This window comes from Ictidomys tridecemlineatus, chromosome 1 (assembly GCF_052094955.1).
Source record: "Ictidomys tridecemlineatus isolate mIctTri1 chromosome 1, mIctTri1.hap1, whole genome shotgun sequence".
In the NCBI taxonomy this organism is placed as follows: domain Eukaryota; kingdom Metazoa; phylum Chordata; class Mammalia; order Rodentia; family Sciuridae; genus Ictidomys; species Ictidomys tridecemlineatus.
The window spans coordinates 157,786,484-157,806,436 of record NC_135477.1 but is presented as its reverse complement, the minus strand read 5'-3'; the positions used below and the strand labels follow the sequence as shown (position 1 = coordinate 157,806,436).

Genomic DNA, 19,953 nt, shown 5'->3' with positions numbered 1-19,953 from the left:
GGGATATATAGCACAGGGGTAGAGCATTTGCCTGACTTAAGTAAGTTTAATCCTAGCAGAGTGTACACACACACACACACACACACACATACACACACACACAAAACTTAATAGGGGACAATAAGAATAATAAGTTTCTCCATGAAGAAAAAGTTTAAATCTCCTAACGTGCACAAAAGAGGACCTGAATTACCACAGAAGCGCATCATGTTCCTGTATGGGACAACTGGACATCATAAAGATGACAGTTATTCCTATGTTGATCTAAATATTTAACGCAAGTCACACAAGACATACTGAGAGATGTTTCTTTGAAATAGGAAACTTATTCTAAAGATCATACGGAAAGCCAAAAAGTCAAGGCTTACCAGGTAAATTCTAAAAAAATTCGTCTTCTGAATTCTAAAAGAAGTAACCAGGCAGGGTAACTCCATCAGATGTTAAGATGTGGTATAAAGTCTGGGTAATTAAAAATACAGCATTGACACATGAATAGACAAATCAAAGGAACAAAATTAAAAGTCCCAAAGGAGGCAGAACTATATATAAGAGTTCAATTTATGAGAAAGATGATGCTTCAAAGTAATGGAATATTCAGTGAATGATTGAAGTAACTTAGGCAGCACCACCTGGGAAAATGAAGCTGAAGTCACATCTCAGACTTTTTATACAGGCAAATTCCAACTAGATCAAAGATTGAAAGGTAAACATGAGACCGTAAAGTGGAAAGCAATGGAAAATGCTTTTGGAAACTCAAAGTGGTGAGGCTCTTTCGAACCTGCCATCCATAAAAGAAAGGATTGATAAAATGGACTAGATAAAAATTAAAAACATCTGTGCCTCTAAAAACTACCATAAGTGAAATGAAAAGACTAATGACACACGTGGAAGAAATATCTTCCACTCATTTCATAGACAGATCTTATTTCCCGAACACACAAAGAACTCCTACGAACTGTTAAGAAAAAACCCAACTATATAACAGACACAAAAGCTAGGATCAGATAATATACACAGAAAGAAAAGATGCTCAACAGCATGTACAGAGCACTGCCCATTAAAACTTCCCTGAGATACTTATTTAACTCAAGAGAACGGCCCAGGCCACGGAGGTTGAAGTGTGGTGAACCAGGAGCTTGATAAAAGGAAGTTTACTAACACCATCCAAAAGAGCAATGCTAATTGATCCATGATCCAGATGGATGTACTTATATGTGCAGGAAATGATAGATATGGTAGTTCCCCTTATCTGTGTGTGGGGGTTCATCCCCTGTGTTTGCCCGAAACCGTGAATAGTACAAAACCCTGTCTATGCCATGTTTTCCCCTATACAGCCCTATAATAAATTGGAATTTTTAAATTAGGCATGGTAATAATGATAATAATATAATGACTACTAATGATAAACTAGCTAATATTGAAATAAAATAATTACAACCACATATTATAATGAAGGTTATTTAAAACTTATTAATTATTTATGGAATTTTATTTTACTTAATATTTTTGGACCGTGGTTAATTGCAGATAACGGGGGACATAGAAGGTGAAATTGAAGATCAGGGGTATTACTGTATATAAATTTACACCATGGCATTGCTTGAAATGGCAAAAGAGCAGGCCTAATGTAAAATGTCCACAAGCAAGGTTCTGTTTAAAGAAACCAGGGCACACCCATGCAGCAGAATACCATACAGCTGTAAAAATGAATGGGAAAGTTCCTTATCTACTAACAGGTCAAAAATTTCCAAGATGTATTACAAAGCTAAGGAAACAAGGTATAGAGCAGTATGTACTGTATACTGTTTATGTTGTGAAATATTGGGAAAAGAGAGATATGCTATCTGTGGGGGAGAGAACTAGGTGTGTGGAAAACAGTATACCCCACACACTTACACATTTTTCGACCATGTGAATTACATATGAAACTTTTTCAACCATTAAAAAAATCCCAGCTGGGCATGGTGGCACATGCCTGTAATCCCAACAATTTGGAAGGTGGAGGCAGGAGGATTTCAAGTTCAAAGCCAGCCTCAGCAATTTGGTGAGATCCTAAGAAACTTAGTGAGACACTGTCTCAAAATACAAATTTACAAAAGGGCTGAGGACGTGGCTCAGGACTCAATCCCCAGTACAAAACCAACCAACCAACCAACCAAACAAACAAAAAAACACCAAACATGTTGGAGTGCCTATTCTAATCTCACTGAAGCCTCACTTTCTGGGTAATTCTTGTGTATATGGTGCTTTTGTAAGTGATATAGAGGGGACTGGTGATGGGGAGTTCAAATTCTAATTCTTAAGTACAATTTTATTGTTAAGCACCCAAATTTCAGTTGGCCATGCAGGCTGCCCCTTCATTAAAAAGTTCTGGCTTTCACAGAATCCCAGAGCATAAGCTAAAAGACTGGTCCACAGTGTACTGACCTGGGGCCAGTTGGTCCAAACAATTCATCGTGATAAAGACAATGGTGAAGAAGATGATGTTGATGGATGCTGTCCCATTTTATAGGTGATAAAACAGAGGCGTGTCAAGATAACGTGACTTGCCCAAGGTCACACACTTTTTCAGTGCTAGTCACAGAGTAGGGATCAGATCCAGCCAGTCTGTCTCACTTGTCACCATTCAGAATCCTCTACACCATGTCATGCTGGACTAGGGGTAGTAAAATTAAAAATTTTTCAAGTCCCTAATTTTTCAGGAGTTTCAGTTTAGAAAAAGGTATAGATATGGTATCCAGGGGAAATAATTCAAATGCCATACTCTAAAAGAGGTGTTTGTCTTTGAAAACCCTCTTTCCCTCTTCATACAGTGGAGCACAATAATGAGTACCTACAAACACAACATCATTTAAACTCTTAAAAGCCCTGAAAAGTAGTCACAGATAAAGTGAAAAGGACTTTTTTTTTTTTTTAAAAAAAAAAACATATGCTTTCCTTTCCCATCCTGTCAAGGTCCAGATGTTTGAGAATTATTGACATGAAATAAAAAAGCTCATTATAGAACTTCATGCAAACTACATTGAAAAGCCTATAAAAAGCAACTCAGATCAAATAATGAACAGATGACCACTTTCTATATGGATACTAGATGTGCTAATAATAAGTCTTGGAGCAAAGCCTTTAATGTCTGTCAGCCTCAGCTTCTTTGCCTGGAAAATGGGGATAACAGTACCCTTTTTTACAAAATTGAGCAGCTCAGATGAGCTAACTGGCCAAGTATCAAGAATGGGGCCTGGATCCTTGCAGGGAATCAGCATCCAAAATTCTCTCTTTTCCAACTCACGGTATAACCACAGGCCCCTGGAGATACACATTCTCCTTCCAATTAAAGAAAGAAGACCTACAAGAGTGTGTGAAATGTCTGAATTTCACACTGTTTTATAGGATCATTCACTGATCCTTTATGTATTAGTTTCCTGCAGCTGCTGTAACAAAAGTCCCATTATAAACTAGGTGGTTTAAAACAACAGAAATTCATTCTCTCACAGCTCTGGAGGTCAAACGTCTAAAACCCAGGTGTCTTCAGGTCTCTGCTCCCTGGGATACTGGCTAGGAACCCTCTTTCCTTGCCTCTTCCCAGCTTGAGGTGGTGTCTAGCAATCCTTGGCTTTCCTTAGCTCACAGTGGAGCTCTCTTCTCTGTTATCACATTACCTACTTTTCCTTCCTTCTTGTTAATAAGGACCCCAGTCAGACCAGAATAAGGGCCTGCTCTACCTTATTGCATCTGCAATGACTTATTTCCAAATAAGGTCCCATTCTGAGGTAATAGGTGTTAGGACTTCAACATGTTTTTCGGGGGGACACAATTCAACCTATAACACTGAACAATCACTTACTGAGTCCACCAGTGTCAAGTGAGAGGGACCAGGCAATAGGCACCACGTGTGGGAGAACCAGCCCTGGCTTTCGCAGCACAACACGGTGGATATCTCAGGGAGGCCATGCACTAGCCATGTGACCAGGGCAAGTCACTTAATGACGGGAATCTCAGTCCCTTCTATGTTAAGAGGATAAGAATAACACATGGCCACCTGGATAAACACCAGTATGTTCTCAAGTACCTTCTGTGACTTGGAGAACACAGGTACCTTAGAGCCATTGGTCCTTCCTAAGTGGAAAGCACCACCCCCCTATCCAGTTAACCAAACACGATACCAAGGAGTTGCTCTAAATTCCCTCCTTCTTCAGCCTCCATATCCCAGCATGATGTCATTCTTCTCTTTACCATGTCTTTAATGTGTTTCCTCCATGCTATTCCATTCCAACTCCAAGAAGCTGATGTATTTAATCTGTTTTCCATCACTATAACAAAACACCTGAGGCTGAATAATTTGTAATGAAAAAAATATTCTGGAGTTCCAAGAGCACAGTGTTGGCTTTCTGCTCATCTCTGGGGAAGATGCCATGGCAGACAGCATTACAAGTAGTAGTTGTGTGTGCAGAAGCGGTCACATGGTGAGTCAGAAAAGCAGATACAGACAGAGCGGTTGGGCTTGCTTTTTTTTTTTTTTTTTTAATAACTCACTCAAGGGAGCAAACCAGGGTCCCAAGAGAACTGCATTAATCCCTTCCAAGGATGACACACCCAATGATCCAATCACCTCCTTCTCGATATAGTCTCCTTGAGGACCAAGGCCCCAACACATGAACCTGTGGGAGACACACTCAAGCCATATCTAAACCACAGAACCTGGGTGGCTGCAGCATCTCCCACCCATGCCCCTCAGATCCGAGGAGCCATGGTCTTCAACGCACAGCTCCTCATCCGAAACTCGCCTCTGCTCAGCCAGTCCTCCCATCAGAAGGAAACCCAAACTCCATTTAAAGCCATTCTCATAAAAGATCACCACGATGGTTTAACTTGACAAAATAATACTCAAGTGTATTCAGGAGAATAAACAGACAAAAATAGCCAAGACATTTTTGAAAGGGAAAAATAACAAGAAATCGACTTGAGTTGTAAAGGAAAATTGCAAAACCACACAAACGGAGACACATGGGCACTGGGCCAGATTTTGAAGGAAGGGAAAAAAACCAGATTCCTGTACCAAACAATCTCATATGTACTACAGGAGAAAAACAGACTGTTCAGCAAATGGTGCTGGGAGGACTAGTTATTTGGAAGATAAGTCCCAGCCTTTCTTTAGCCTTTATGCTATAATAAATTACAGATATATATAAAAAAAGAGAGTTATGGGGCTTGGGGTACAGCTTAGCACTCAGGCACTTGCCTAACATGTGCTAAACCCTGCCATGATCCCCAGTGTCGCTAACAAAGAAAAGAAGTAGTTAATGTAAAAATAAATGAAGCCTTTTATATATTTCCTAAACTTTTATAACTCTACAGCAAACATGTATCACTTATGTAATTTGTAAGGGAATAAACAATAAAAGCGGGAAAAATAATAAAGTAGAAAAAGTAAATAAAGCCTAATATAAACTAGAAGGAAATGTAGGTAAATATGTAACAGATATCAGATGGGACTGGACTTTCTAAGCACAAAAGTAATGAAAGAAACAGATCAACAAACTTGATTAGTTTAAATTTTCCAAATTTTATATGTATATATAAACCATTAAAATTGAAAGGCAAATAACAAAATGAAAAAAAAAATGTAACAAATACAACAGAAGATTGTTGTCCTTCAGATATTAAACATATCTTGCAAATCGCACTGGGTGCAGCTGTCCTTGTACTAGGGAGGCTGAGGTGGGAGAATCATTGGAGCTCTCGAGTTCAAGACCAGCCTGGCAACGGAGTGAGACCCTCTCTTAAAAAACAACCCAAATCTTGCAAGGCACTAAGAAAAACTCATAAGAATCCCTGACATCCCATTAAACAAGGTACCTTTTCTTGAGTGTTTGGTAACACTAAACCATTAATTATTATTAATGATAATGAAAATGTTGATCAGAGTGCAGAGATATAGGCCTTTTGCTTTGCTCTGGAAAAGACACTGGGCCCTATGTATCAGGCTTAGACACCTGTTTGCTCATTTCACTTCTAAAAGTCTGGCCTAAAGAACTGATCAGAACTAAAAGTCAAGAGTCACCAGGTATAGTGCCATGTGACTATAATCTCCACTACTCAGGAGGCTGAGGCAGGAGAATCTTGGGCAACTTAGAGACACTCTGTCTCAAAATAAAATAAAATAAAACAAAATAAAGGGCTAGGGATAGAGCTCAGTGGTAGAGCATTTGCCTAGCCAGAGCACACGTGTCAAGCGCAAGAATATTAACCACAGCATTTTTTCTAAATCCAAACATTTGAATGCAACTTTAATGTCCAAAGGTCAAGAAAATTTTATATCCAATAGGGAATATTACACTTCCATTAGAAGAAAAAGATTTTCAATACACAATAATAATAGTAGTAGTAATAATAAACCTAAAACAGCAACAGCAAAAACAAAATTTGTGTTTGGTGGGGTTGGGGTTGTGGCTCAGTGATAGAGCACTTGCCTAGCACGTGCAAGGCCCTGGATTCAATCCTCAGCACCACATAAAAATAAATAAGTAAAATAAAAGTATTGTGTCCAACTACAACCATAAAAATTAAAAAATTTTTAAAAATTGTGTTTGGTAACCATATGTTGAAGGTGGTGTTGCTATTTTCATTCTGACAGTTTCAGGTATGTCGTAGGATAAGGCAAGCAAATTAGATTGGTGTTGTTGAGAGGCAAGATTTTCAGCCAGGGTAAAAAAATCATGTTAAGGAAAAACGTGATAGCCTAGAATTCAAATTGAAAATAGCAGCATGCATTCAGGAGGTATTTTATCTTAAAAACAGATGAACAATTTCTAGTTCTGTCCACAGATAGTCCTACAAGAAAAGTGACTAGTTAGTATCACTGGGGACCCATTGCACCCAGATTGTGGTCTCTAGATATTTCTCCCTTAAAGGAATACATGAGCTTTTTCATTATTTGAATGTGTCCACCCAAAGTTCATGTGCTGGGAACTTAATCCCCAAAGTCTCAGGTTAATGGTACTTGGAGGTGGGACCTTTGTGAGGTATTTATGATTTAGATGAAGTCATGAAGGTGGGGTCCCCACGATGGCATTAGAGGCTTTATAAGATGAGGAAAGAGAGAGGCTTGTTCTGTCTTATCATGTGATGTCCTCTGCCACGTTATTTTTGCAGCAAGAAGGGCCTCACTAGATATTGAGCAGATGCTGGCACCATGATATTGGACTTACAAGCCTCCAGTACCATGAGCCAAATCAACTTCTATTCTTTATATGTCATCCATTTCAGGTAATGTAATGTGTTGTGGCAACAGAAAATGGACTAAAACAAGCCCAGATAATCTTGTCATAGTGGAAGTAAAGAAATTATCAGAGATTGCTAGAATCACGTCAAAAGGACTCACAAGGCACTCTGAAGTTCTCTTTGACTAAAGATGGGACCTCTTAGGCATCAGTAAAATAACTGAATGATTTAAATACATCAAGTATGTTTAAATGCATGAAATTATAATAGCAGAATGTAGTGGTCCCCTTTGGTGGATGCTTGGGAACAAACTCATTATTTTGAAAACTAGTAAATAAGGAGGCAGGGGGCGAAATAAAGCATTGCTGTCCCTAAGTGGATTCTATCACAGGGTTACTGAACAGTCTGAGGAAAACATTCTCTTTATAGAAATGTTCCACCTAGTAAGCAAAGGCAAGCAACAGAATTCTCAATATTATCATTTTACAAATCCCTAATAAAACAATGAATAATTGCTGTCAACCTCACAAAAAGAAACACTCATTCTGTGCCTCCTGGTGGAAGGATACTCCACCACTAAAAAATATTCTTACCCGACCCCCAAAAAACCTGAGTCTCGTCAGGCATTTAGATCTACCCACCAATTACAGAAAATGCAGGGGCAGAGGAACATAGTAAATGACACCACAGGAATGCAGTAATCAGAATACAGATGGTGAGAAACTGTGGGATAAATGACCAGGTTTCTCCTCAGTGGTATAGCACTGCCTAGGATGCACAAGGCCCTGGGTTTTATCCCCAGCATCGCAGAAAACGAAAATAATAAGTGAATAAATAAATTGCAAGGAAAAATAAAGGAAAAGGAAGTAGACTTTAGAAGACTAAGTGAGACATCACAGACATACCAGCCAATCATGACACACAAGCTTTATTTGGATCCTGACTCAAAGCATTAAAAGTTAGAAAACAATTGGGGGAAGCTGTACACCAATTGGAACATTAATGGATATGAAGTGCTAGCTAATTTTTAAATTTTCAGATGTGATTTTTGTTTTAAAAATGCCTGTGGCTTTTAGATATTTATACTGAAATACTTGCCCCCCAATAATCCAGGGGGTAAATAGGTGGAAAATAAGATATTTGTAGAAAAACGAGATTGTTAATGACTTGGTAATTTTTGAAATCAGATGACTGGTACATGAGTTTCTTATTCCATTGTACTTTTGTACAATGTTTAAAATTTTTCTGTAATAAAAAAGGTCAAACATTTCAAATGATAATTTATTTATTTTACAATTTAATGACATGGAAAAATGCTCATGAAATGGCAAGGCTATAAAAAGAAACTTATAAAACACACAAGAGTATCATCCCACTCTTGTTATGCCCACAGAAACCATTTTGAGGACCAAAGAAAAAAAATTCAACACAATAACTTTTACCTCTTTACGGTGGTATTATGCGTGGCTTTTTTTTTTTATCTCCCTCTTTGTGTTTTTTTTTTGTTTTGTTTTCTATGGTGAGTAGGCCACTCCAGAAATACATTTTAAAAGTGCTTAACTTGGAATTTGTCAGGACAAGCTCAGTTGTTATGTTCATAGTGTGTTTATTTCTGCTTTGGCTAATCGCTTCCAACAGTCTCCTGCCCGGCCATGAACCCTGAGGCTTTCACTGCACAGAGAATCCCCAGATTGGATCATATAAACAACATATAGTGGACCTAATACAGAAGCACCTTTCTCAGGCCAAGACAGATTGACACAGCCTACAGTTGTTTACCTCCAGGGGAAAATAATGGAGCAGAAAAAAAATCCTTTGCAAAGATGAGCCTGGAAATGCCCATCTGGGTAAAGGAGTGCTGGATGGGGACTGTCCAGCTACGGGGATAGAGCCATGACCATGGCCATGATGAATGTAGGTTTTGTGCCAATGCATACAAAATCCACAAGGAACCCTGTGTCACGTGGAAAAACTAATCCTAAGAAAATTAGTTTGTGCTATAAAATATCATTTAGGCTACCAGAGAGTGCGATCCTTGGGTGTGGACCCTCTCCTTCCAAACAAGCAAAGCAGCTTTAAGATTTACACAAACTGAGCTCAATGGAAGAGTGCCAGTCTAGCATGTATGAGGCTTTGGGGTGGATCCCCCGCACCACCAAAATATAAGTAAAAAAAATAAAATAAAATAAATAAAATAAAATAAAAATCACACTACTGAGAAGCTTTAGTTTCCAAAATGCTTTGTCAGCTAACCTGAAAAGTATCTCCTCCGACCTAGCTACCTTTTGTTCCCAGTGAAAATGGACCCCACAGAATCCATTTCCCTTCTCTGCTTGCCTTGTACCTGCCCCCCCCCCCACCTTCGGCCACAAATGCATGGACTGTTTTTCCCTGTCCTACACATTTTATATAAGTTCTTACCAACTATATGTTGCTAGGATATGTGAAGAGGAAAAATTATTCTCTGATCTTTCTGATCTGAGGTTTGCAGTACAGTGAAGAAGGAAAGACGGACACCCAGGATCTTCCTGATACCCTCCCCCCATTTTTTGACATTTACTCTTGGGGGGGGGGCGTTACTCTTGTAAATGTGACGTCATCATTCATGCTAGCATTTTCTTAAGCTTAAGGCAATAAATACTATAAATTCCCATGGGAAAGTCTGATGGCAACACCTTTAAGAGAGTTGCTCTCTAATGCAGGCTGGTGAACAAAAACAAGCCACTTCACGGTTTTGGCAGCAGGACCAGGGGCCTTCCGTGAGATTTTGCAGAGATGGGAACTGGCCACAGCCCAGGAGCTGAATTCCTCGTGCTGCCTCACCCCTCGACAGTGGGTTACTTCCCCTGACCTGATGCCCGAAAGGACTGCCCACAGGGGCTGCTGTGTGGGGGTCCAGACTGGACATTATTGAAGGTCAGACTTAGCCCATCTCCTGGTCACCTCTCCTGACTGTAATTTCTGTTTCTACCACAAGAGGCAGCAGCGGCAAAGGCAAGTCCGTCACCCACAGGCTGAGGCCAGGGGCTGGGTAGAGAGGAGCCAGGAACCTGCTATTCCTACCACTCCTGCATCCCTCCTGTTTCCCAACCTGGGCTAAATCAAACAGGTGCTGGGACTGCTTAGCCACAGCTGATTCCACCCAGGGAAGGGCTACTTGGTGTTCTGGTGAACAGATACTGCTCTCAGAAAACACCCAAGAAATTTTTAAGAGCGTGATCAACTGTGGGAATGCTTTAGGGGTATTAGAAGCAATTCCTCCACTTTGGAGAGAACAGGGAAGCAATATGCCATAGTTCTTACAAAAGTGCCTGATCCGGAAATTCCTTCTAGCTGCAGCCTTGGGAGATTTGCCTCACTTCTCTGGGCCTTGGTTTCCTCATCAGTAACATGAAGATGATAACTCTGTTGACCTACCAGGATGTTGGTGAGAAGACCAAATGATGTCATGGAGTGGAACAATCTTGGTAAGCATGTCATGTGTGCTTAATGATACTAAGGACATTGGTGGTGCTTTATTTTTCCTGTTCAAATGATGGGTACAAATTTGAGAATGTACACAGTGAATTCTAAATAAGTTCAAAAAAGAACTGAAGGCAAAGGTTAGGAGAAGGTATAAAACAAGTTCTGTTATCTGAAGGAGCTGACCCCAATGTTCCAAGCAGTCAGACACTGTGCTGCAAATTTGGTGTTGAATCAGCAAGTTTGTGAGCCTTATACTCTTGGCATCTAGCACAGCTTGTGGCACATAGTGGGAGCCTATTAAATATTTTGGAAGGAAGAGAGGAGGGAATTATGAAAAAAGCAGCCATATACTCAAAACTTGCTGTGCACCATGCATGCCACTGATGGCTGACATTTTTACATAATTTAACTCTTGTTTTATTACTGCCACTTCATAGATGACATCGAGTCTCCAAAAGGTTAAGTCGGTGTTTTTTTTTTTTTTCCCCCCTAGCAAACCGATCCAATCCCCAACTCAGCTTTTAAACAAAAACAGCTGAGGCATTTACTCTGGTCAGTAATGAAAATTCAACATTCTTCTGCCATTGATATAACTTATAGGGTGCTTTTCATATTGATTCCTTTTATCTTTGCATTGGAGGCTAAGATAAACCTGTATGCATTTAACTTATTTCAGTCATTTAAAGAAATAAAGAACAAAAGACAAGAATCTGTGTTAAATCAGGCACAATAAGAGGAAACATTTTTAACAAAATATTATGGTAAGAGCTTCAGGTTTCTATAAATCACCCCCATTGAGTTCTGAAATCCTGAAATTACTATTGTTGTGCTATTTAATATTCTCCATCCATAATAGCTGATGAAAATGCAGAACCAAGCCAAATACGGAGTTGGAAATATTTTTAACTTAATTTGGACTCTGCATTACTAAAAGAGCAAAAAAAAAAAATCAAAACATTCTGGGATTTAACAAATTTAACTACAAATTACAAACCAGGTCCTTTCAACAATTAGATGCCTATATAAAAAGAACGTCTCCCAAATCAAATTTCCCAGATTTTTCACTAACAAATGTCCCTGTGCTTCTTTCTTCAGAACTAGAGCCAAAATGGAAATTGGTGTGAAAATTAGCGAACATTTATGAAGAGCAGACGACAGCAGAGAAACGGAGGAGAGAAACAGGAAGGCGACATTTGCTATTTATTTGGAATAATTAGCAAAGCAGAACCAGCTGAAGCCTGGCACCACGTACCTTGCCCAAGTGCTGCAGAGGGCTGAGTATTCAAAGTGCCAGCTAAGTGGATGGTTAGGTACAATTTCATGCCTCACTGCACAGCGAAATAAAGGGAAATATTTTTTTCAAGTATAATTGAACTTTTGCAGCACCGATGGACTTTCTTGTTTTGGCCCAGGGAGATTCCAGTTATTTTGAGAGCTGCACACCTTTAAGTTACAACAAGGGCTTTTTACAACAGACTAGGTAACATGCACGTTATATAAAGATTTCTTTCTATTATCACAAGGGAATTCACAAACATTTCTGCATTTTAAATGTTTGCACAAATCCTGCTTTTCATCAGATGTGTGGAAATGAGTTTATTTTCTCACAAAACCCAAGATGACTTGGGTTGGGTTTCTCCTGCCCCCTGCCCCCGCCCCCATCCCTGAGCTGATGCTATGAGGTTGGGTCTGGAAAGGAAAACTAGGAGCAATAGGGGGGAAAAGGGCAGGAAGAGAAGCAGGAATAATTATGATGATCCACTGGATCGAGCACTTACTGCATGCCCTGATTGATTCTGAGTACTGTAGAGACATTCACTGGTTCATGACACTACAGGTAGAAGTTGTTAGTATCTCTGCTATGAGGTTGAGGAAACTGAGGAAGGAGAAGTTAACTGACAGTCACACATTAAGAGGTGAGCTGGTGAGCATCATGGAGTGACTCCCCCAGACATGCCTTCCAAATGTGCACTGGCTGGGCTGGCCACCCCAGCCCCTGCCACAGTGTAAACACAGGGGGTCTGGATGGGAGCAGACGTCTGGTTTATAAACAAGCAAGAGCTCAAACATCTGGCCGTGCTTTGCAGCTGCAGACACCGTGCAGGTATGGGCCCTCTGGCCTGCCTGGTCCACATAGCATAAATATCAGGAGGCTTGCTCCTCCTTAGACACCAGCCTGGGATGGCTGAGACCTCTCTGTGGGCTTCCTGACAGCTGGTGTGGGCAAGGATGCCAGATAGGGAGAGAAATATGACACCCACACCTCCCCCAAGTCTTTAGGGACTGATTAGTAAATCATGGGCACCTACCCCCCCCCACCTTGAATTTTGGTAACACATACATGAAATGTACCACTGTTACCATTTTTAAGTACACCATTATGTGGCATTATACACAAGCACACTGTTGTGCAACCATCACCAACAGCCATCTCTGGAACTTTCTCATCATTCCCAAATGAAACTGTGTCCCAGTTAAACACCAACTTTGCACCCCTCATCCACCAGCCCCTGGCAACCACCATTGTTCTACTTTCTGACTCTATGAATTTGCCCAGTTTCGGTACCTCCTATAGAAGTGGAGTCACACAGAATCTTTTGTGAGTGGCTTATATCCTTAGCATAATGACCTCAAGGTTCATGCAGGTCATAGCATGTGTCCATATTTCCTTCTTTGTTAGGGCTCACTAATATACCATTGTCCACCTTTTGTTTATGCATTCATCTGGTAATGATCACTTGGGTTGCTTTTATTGCGTTTAGACACAATAAATATCTTTCCCCTAGCGTAATACACAATTACAATCACATTGCTATTTATACGGCAGTCCCTTAGGGGTTACCTATGAAGGCTATGGCTGTCACTCTGCCCTGACTGCTGGAAAGTAGGGATGCTGGTTCTGAGATATGCTAGAACACCTCACTTTAACCTCAAGAACATGGAAACTGGATTTTTAAGGGTCAGCTCCTAAATTTTTAAATTGATGATAATCCACATGCTTTAACACACTGGTCCAGAAGCTGATTTTGACCCTAAAATCCTCAGTGTCATATCAGTCTTACAATAATTCCTTGCAGTAGGATTTTTTAAAACAAGGAAGCAGAGTTCAGAGAATTTAAGTGAGTTGCCCACGGTCACGAAACAGTGCCTTGAATGGAAAATTTCAGCTCTAAGCTCAGTCTCTTTCCCAAATCCATCACGGCTTATGTGAAAATGCTTTGTAAATGACAACATGGGCTGTGTGATTGTTAACACGAGTGAAGAGGTGGCTTTGAGCAGAACCCTAAAAAAGAGTTCCTTAGACTTAAAAGGCACATCCAAGTGGGGGACATGGGTCTTATTAAGCACTCTTGACCTCCCAGTGGAAAAAATAGAGCGGCACTTCCACCTCCGAACCCTGTACAGTGTGTACAATGAACCTATCAAAAAATGAGGGTTGGCTTTCCAGTTGTTAATCAGGGAGATGACTTCCAAGAGGGATCCTGTGGTAAGCTCTGAGGCTTTCAGTTTTCAGGCTCTGGTGTTCTGGGAACAGCAGGCTGTCATTAACCCTTAGGGTGCAAAGGCCAGACATTCCTTAGCTTGACCCGGCTCCCTAAAACCCAAGATGCTGGGCTCCTCCAGGGGCAGGAAGGGGATAAATGGTGCATCTGTTTTCTCTCTCAGGAGGTCAGGAGCTCAGGCACGGGTTTAAAAGCATTCTTTACACAGCGGCAGATAACCCCTCTGACACAGGCCCTCACATAAGCCCGCTGTGCAGCGTCCTGGGGCCCTCCTGAGGAGGCAGACCCTTGGCACCCACAGTAAGGTGGGACCACTGCCAGGATGTGCAAAAGAAAAAGGGTCTCTATGACATTGGTACGGTTTCTGGTCCCCTCTAGATTATTCTAGAATGTTCTGAGCCCTTTGTAGATCCCTGCCCCTGTGGGGATTGGGATGGGGCAATATGATAGCTCTGAATACTGGAAACAGTAGATTATCTAGTATGTTAGAAGGTGGTTATCTAGTCTGTTAGAAGGAGGGATCGGACTGTCGGAAGCAGGGAGATTTGGGATAGTAAATTTTAAGCAGTGACTGACAGGGAGAGCATGGTGATGACCAGCTGTCTTCCTGTGCAGCTTCCTGTTCAACTCCAGAACTCGGGTCTGAGCCTCTACAGAGCTCACTTGCGAGAACAATGCACAGCAAAGCCTTTGCCCTTCCAGGAGGTGTCCCACTTCCGAATCATTTTGTTTATATGACCCCATTCCTTCAGTGTCTTCTCTGTCTCCTGAATGACATTTTGGTGAATGACCCCCATGAATCCCAATTTGAGAGACCCTGGTCCCTTCCTAAGCTATGGATCTCAGAGCATCTTAATCCAGAGTCACCCACCATCATCAACAGTCCCAAGAGCCTTCTAAACGTCACCCCAGCCTCCTCCCTCTGCTTGGCCTCTGTTTTAGACAGTTTTTGTGTTGCAGTGATCAAAAGAACTGACAAGAAAACTTAAGGGAAGGAATATTTATTTTGGCTCATGGTTTTAGAGGTTTCGTCCACTGTCAGTTGACTCCATAACTCTGGGCCCCAGGTGAGGCAGAACATCATGGCGGAAGGGTATGGCAGAGGAAAGTCGCTCAGGACATGGTAACCAGAAAGCAGAAAGTGCTCCATTTACCAAGGACAAATTATAAAGCATAATTCACACCCCCAGTGACCTACTTCCTCCAACATACCCTCCCTGCCTATAGCTACTGCCCAGCTAATACATACTAGTGAATTTAACCACCGATTAGTTTATACCTCTGAAAATTTTTGACTTATCCCACATAGAGTTTTTGGGGGACACCTCATTTCTAAGCCATATCATTTGTTTCTGAATCTTTAAAATGAGAACATTAATAGGACTCATAGGGTTGTATATTAGTTGGTTTCCTGCTGCTACAATGAAATACCTGAGGCTGGATACTTTATAAAGAAAAGATCTTTACTTAGCCCACAAGTTCTGGAGGTCCAAGAGCATGGAGCCATCATCAGTTCAAGTCTGGTGAGGACCTTATGGTAATGGTATCATAAAGGTGAATGGCGTGTAACAATGGCAAGAGCAGAGGTAATAATGTAGAGAGACAGGGAGCTATAGAGTGGGGAGGGGCTCTTTTATAACTGCTCACTCTTGGGAGATCTAACTTAAAGTCCCAGGAGAATTTTAATCCCTTCCAAGGACAGTGCTCCCAATGACCTAACCATCTCCCCCATAGGCCCACCTTTTAAAGGTACCGTACTACCTTTCAGCCCTGCCACATTCAGGACTGAGTTGCCAACACAGGTATCCTTGAAGAACACACTCAAACCTTTCCAAATACAGCAGGCTATAAGAATTAGATGAGCTGATATGTCTGCAGTGCTTAGGAGGGGACTTGTCAGCCACTGATCATAGTAGGACTAGCACTTGACATAGTAGCTTGTTTTTCAAAGCTTAACTTGGTTTTATTTTTTCCTTGAGCTGTCATAAAAGAGAGAGCTAACCTTTCTTCATTGATCATTCTTAAGTTTTCTAAGCTAGTGCTTTCAAACATAGCTGCAGAAAATTGAGGCTTGGGCACCCCTATCTTAGTACCTTCTGGTAGACAGAGGGTGCAGGATGACTCAGAATCCTAAACCCCAGCCCTGGGCATCAGAAGCCCCATATTCTGGGTCTCATCAGTCCTTGGGCCAAGTGTAAGGTTGTTTCCTGGGTTACTGCTATAGGAGGCCCTACACCTTTGCCCTTTGGCCACACTGAAAAGCATCCAAGCCATGGTCAGAGTCCATGTGGAGTTGAGCGTATGTCTTTATGGGATCCATAACATTTTCTGTTCAACTGAGAGGGGCTGTCAGAGCAGTTCTTACCCAACCAGGCTGGGCCAGACAGAGGGACAGCCACGTGTGAGGGTCAACTTGTTAGAAGAATCAGAAGATGTCAGATTGTGTCCCTAATCTATCTGTGTGACTGCTGGACAAAGTAGAGCCTCAGTTTCACCACATGTAAATGGGGATAACAGTCCCTAGCTTTGGAGATTTCTTTTGATAAATAAATAAAATAATATATACATGGTATGTTAGTCAGATTTCAATCACTGTGACAAAATACCTGAGATAAAAAATTTACAAGGAGGAAGGGTTTATTTGGACTCCCGGTTTCAGTCCACAGTCATGTCAGTCAGCTCCACTGTTTTGGGGCCTGTCGCAAGGCAGAACATCATGGCGGGAAGCGCATGGTGGAGCAAAGCTGATCACCTTTTGGTGGCTACAATGCAAAAAGAGAAAAAGGGGCCAGGACTCCAGTCCCTTTCAAAGGCACACCCCCAGTGACCCAACTTCTTTCTAGTAGGCCCCACTTGCTAAAGGTTCTACCACCTCCCAAGAACACCACAGGCTGGGGACCAAGCCCTTAACACATGGGATCAAATTTACAACAGACAGGATTTATTTTGAAGAATAAGTAAAATTACATGTATGCATAAATACATACATGTATTTATATGTATATACGTATATATATAAATATATTGTGAAGTGTTGTAAGGGAGAGATGTCAGATGATGGTAAATGTGAGAATATATATATATATATATATATATATATATATATATGCACGTGTGTGTGTGTGTGTGTGTGTGTGTGATATAAAATGCAAAGGCAGCAGGCACTCCTGTTACTACTGTTGTCACAAGTTTAGGTTGCGTGAACCCATAGAACAGTTGTGTTGAGACATGTGGCCTAAATTCATCCTGTGTTGGAGTTCCGTATTTTGTACCACCTCACCTTCAGAGGGAGCTTGCCCATTAATCCTTTTCTGAATCCACATTTTCAGAGGCACAAATAGAAACTTTTGCTGCTTGGACCAAGGAGGTCTGAGGAGAGAGAGACCTCTGATGCCTAGACAAGTTGGCCTGGTCTTTTAGAAGTGCGTGGGCCTTGCCATTCCCTGCCCTTGAGGCGACCCTTCTGCCCCTCTGAGCCAGCTACCTTCATGTTTCAAACACTCCCAGATGTCTGCTCTGGGCTTACTCTTGGCTGAGGGTTGGGGACCCCGTTGCTTGCCTTAGGGAATGTTCTTTAGAAATACAAAGAGGCAATTTCCACAAAGGGTGACACCTGATGTGCACTTTGGTGCTATTTGGTTGTCCAGTTAGAGGAGTAGGGCATCAGAGAGGAGCTCAAATTTGCCAAGGGAGTGAAAGATGCACAGAAATTCTCCAAGTCTATCAAATATCTGTACCCCACTGTGCCCCTCCTTTGTGGTTCCTGCCAGAGCCACACACCTCTCCTCTTATTATTGACTTAATATTATTCTTTAAATTGACCCATGTTTTTTTACTTAAAGTTATTTTTAAAAGTAAACGTTATACACTCTGGTAAATAGAAAACCAGTTTCACTTACCCAAAATAGAAAGAAACTCTAAAAATAAATACTAGGAAGGGAAGTTATTAAATTATAACCAGATACTGCAGCGTGTCGGAGGCTTGGAGTCTGAGGCTGGCTCTCTGTGTGTGTTAAAAAAGGGTGGGGGGAGGGGATGAGCAGGCGCTAGAGACAATTACCGACACACTAGCATCAGCACGAGATCTTCTCTTCCACATCATTGCAGAAGAACTGGAAGGGGGTCAACTTCATTTTATGTCCCAGCTGTGCATCATGTATGAACTTTCCCTGGGGGGCACGCCCTCATTTGGGAGAAGTTGCCAGAGCTGGAAAGATTCCCAGTGCCAGAGAGAGATCAAGGGCTTTGAGGTGTGGTTGTGGGTTCGTGGAGGAGGTGGAAGGTAATGAACTGAGCTCCAGGTGTGAAGAGGAACCGGGATGACGGTGAATGAAAGAATATCAACCATAACTTCAGCCCACACTTCCTGAAGGGTCTTCCCCAGGGCCAGGCACCACCTGCAGGAGCATTATTTAATTTTCACTGTATCTCAAGAGGGAGCTGCCTCTTGAGACTACCCACAAAACACAGTATTTGCACACAATCCTAAATCAGCCCACACCTTGCTCAAACCTAGGCTTCCCTGCCCCTTAACTCTGGAGCCTGGACCACAGGAGTGTGGGCTTGGGATGTGCCTGCAGGCAGCCAGGCACAGAGCCTGTTCATCCTCCCAGATCTTCCCAGCATCCTGGGGGCTAGGCAGACACAAGACCCTGTGCTTGTGAGGTGGCTCAGGGACAAGAGTTCTATCTGAGGTCCTGAAGTCTGTGGTTCCTCTCCATTGTGTGCCCTATGTTTAATTTATAAATTCTCAACTTCTTAAAATTAAAAAATTATTATGGTAAATTATACATGACATTGATCATCTTAGTCATTTTTAGTTTTTGTAGTGCTACAGATAGACCCCAGAGCCTCATGCATGCTAGGCAAAGTGTTCAAACACTGAGCGACTCCCCTAACCCTATCTTAATGATTTTTAATCAGCTTATTCAATGGTATTAAGTACATTCACACCACACAGTACCCACTTCCAGAACTGTTTGAACTTCCGAAGCTGGTACCGTCCCCATTAAACACTAACTCCCACAGACCCTGGAAACCATCATTCCTTCTGTACCAATCAATTTGACTATTCTAGGCACTTCATATAAATAGAACCATATAGTATTTGTCATTTTTGACTGGTTTGTTTACTTAGTAAAATGTCCTCAAGGTTCATCCGTGTAATAGCATATGTCAGAATTTCTTTCCTTATTTTTTCCCCTCTTTGAGATGGGATCTCACTATGTTGCTCAGGCTGGCTTCAAACCTCTAGGCTTAAGTGATTCTCCTACCTCAGCTTCCTGAGTAGCTGGGCCCATAGAGCCATGCCATTGTGTGACCTTCTGAATAATATTTTGCTTGCATGCATAGACCATAATTCGTTTATGCATTCATCTGTTGATGGACACTTGTGTGACTTCCAACTTTTGGCTCTTGTGAATAATGCTGTTATGAATATGTACAAAAATCTATTTGAGTTTTTACTTTCAATTCTTTTGGCATATGCCTAGGGGTGGATAAGTTCCCAACTTTAAACGTAATTAGAAAGGACCTTATTACCTGTGGGACACTACCCAATGAATAAGCTCCCTCTGATCATCTCCTACCCAACCTTCCTTGGTTCCAGCCTAGTTTGCCTGAACAGCATTCTTATCTTCACTCTGAGATACAGTTGTCCCTTGCCATCTGTGGGATTGATTCCAGGACCCCTCTCAGAGACCAAAATCTAAGAATGCTCAAATCCTTTATGTAAAATGGCCTAGTATTTGCATATAACCTACACATA

The 19,953-nt window shown here is 41.5% G+C and overlaps 1 protein-coding gene across 1 annotated transcript in view; it reads right to left on the bottom strand.

Moving 5' to 3' along the window:
- The window catches only part of Col23a1 (collagen type XXIII alpha 1 chain), a 361,425-nt gene that overhangs the window by 232,190 nt on the left and 109,282 nt on the right, over positions 1-19,953 (bottom strand). The window lies entirely within an intron of this gene.